The sequence below is a fragment of the Panicum virgatum genome, chromosome 6N (genome assembly GCF_016808335.1).
Source record: "Panicum virgatum strain AP13 chromosome 6N, P.virgatum_v5, whole genome shotgun sequence".
Taxonomy (NCBI): Eukaryota; Viridiplantae; Streptophyta; class Magnoliopsida; order Poales; family Poaceae; genus Panicum; species Panicum virgatum.
In genome coordinates, this window is record NC_053150.1 from 23541837 (window position 1) to 23544132 (window position 2296).

At 49.6% G+C, this 2296-nt stretch overlaps 1 non-coding gene across 1 annotated transcript; it reads right to left on the reverse strand.

Annotated features, from left to right (window-relative positions):
- Positions 1-483: 483 nt before the first annotated feature.
- Positions 484-592, reverse strand: LOC120680390. The gene has a single exon (XR_005677655.1). It is a non-coding gene; the product is annotated as a small nucleolar RNA R71 (small nucleolar RNA).
- Positions 593-2296: the final 1704 nt, after the last annotated feature.

The window sequence follows — 2296 nt, forward strand, 5'->3', positions numbered from 1 at the left end:
CAAATTTTGTTGAAAATCCTGAGAAGCTCGTGAGAAGGGTTCGACCTCGCGTTGTCCCTCCTCCAATCTTGCAGTCGATAAGCGAACCAGCTTCCCAAGCACCATTAATCACTGAACTCATGGCTGAGAAGACTCTCCGTGACTTCTCCGTCCCCTCAGCTGCCAATGTGGCAACTGGACCCAATGTTGATGTTGGGGACGTAAACTTTGAGCTGAAGTCAAGCCTCATAAACATGGTGCAGGCTAGCCCATTCTGTGGCAAGCCGAATGAGGACACCAACACCCATCTCCAGAACTTTCTGGAGCTTTGCAAGACCGTAACCATATGGGGCGTTACGGCTGACGCCATCAGGCTCCACCTATTTCCTTTCTCCCTCCTGGGGAAAGCGAAACAATGGTTTTATTAGAACAAGGAAGCCGTCAGCACGTGGGACACATGTTCCACGACGTTCCATGCTAAATTCTTTCCGTTGGGCAAAACCAATGCTCTGTGTGGAAGAATTTCATGTTTCCAACAGACAGGGATGGAATCCATCCCAGAAGCTTGGGAGAGACTGCAAGAATACATACTCGCCTATCCTCATCATGGGATGGACGAGTGGCTCGTACTCCAAAGCTTCTACAACGGGCTAACGACAACATCTAGAGCCCACCTTGATGCTGCTACTGGAGGAGCCTATCTCGACCTCACAATTGCAAAGGCTATGGCCTTAATCGAGAAAATGGTCTCCTACCAGGGCTAGAACGAGGAGCGTTCCCAGCCCAGAACCAAAGGTAGAATGCATACCGTCAAGGAGACGGACATGCTCGCCGCCAAGCTGGACCTCCTAATGAAGAAGCTTGACGTAGGGAATCGGCAACAGATGCCTGTTCCCGTCCATGCCATGAACTCGTACTTCACGTGCAAGGTTTGTGGTGACAGTGGACACTCGGGGAATGACTGCCCCGAGACCCGAGAAGACGCAGCCTACATCAACAACAACACCGGGTTCCATCGACAAGGAGGTCAGGGGTGGGGTCAAGCACGCCCACCATTCCAAGGAGGAGATAACAATTTTAACTCAAATTTCAATTCAAACCAACCCTCCTTGAGAGACATAGTCTTTGGCCAAGCTAAAATCAATGAATCTTTAAACAAAAAGCTTGCTACCAATGATAAAATTTTGGAAGGAATAAATGCTAAAGTTGAAACTCTTTCTTCTGCTCTTAAAAATCAATTAAGTTTCAACAAAATGATAGAAACACAACTGGCTCAAATTGCTGCTACTGCTCCTGTCTCTGAGAACAGGAAGATCCTGAGGCAACCCGAATCTCCCGTTGAAACTGTAAATTTGGTGTCTACCGGGTGGGGCAACCTTCCCCGGCAGACTCCCCGAAGAAACCATGCAGGACAAACCACGCACCCAAGGATGAATGCGTGGGGTAGGCTGACAGCGAAACTACATGGAGATCCAGGGGTGCCCAAGATCACTTGTTCCATCTTCGATCAATCCTTTTCATAGGCCCTCTGTGACCTTGGGTCAAGCATAAACATCATGCCCAAGGTAATCTTTGAGCAATTGCAGTATCCTGCTCTTTCCTAGACCCGTATGTTTGTATAGCTTGCAGATTCCACAGTCCGACATCCCGAAGGGATAGTCGAAAACATCTACGTACGAATCCGGAATTGCTTCATCCTAGCCGACTTTGTCATCCTCAACATGGATGGAGATTTGGGACTGGACCTTATCCTCGGACGACCTTTTCTGAACAGTGTGAAGGCTAGGATCGATGTCAGATCTGGAGAAGTCCAGTTCCGCATCGGGGTCGACAAATATATTCTTTAAATTCCTCCACAGGAAGGAGCAGAGGTGATGAGGACATCCTCCACTATTACCCGCTGGCAAAGACGCAACAAAAAAATGGGCCAAGTGGCCCAGTTGTAGTCGGGCGGCGACCGTGTGAGCCTCATAATGCCACCTTGCTTAGCTTGGGAGGAGAAATCCACCTTAAAAGGGAGAGCCACCCTTCCCCTATTGGACTAGTCTTTTGGAGTGATTGGGCATTTCCCCGAGGGGTGCGCCGGAGTGCGGTGCTAAGATTGCCGAGGCACAACAAGAGGCCCTAGTGGCGTTGTAGGACGGATCGGTGCATCGTATTTTCGGCTGTCGGTGCTAAGAATGCTGAATTCGGGGAATCCGAATCGGTGTGTCAGGCTTTAAATCCAACCCCACTTGGGGCCGGACTCATCATTTGGTATCAAAGCTGGGCCCTTGTTTAAAGGGGTGGGAATGATGAGGACATCCTCCACTTTACC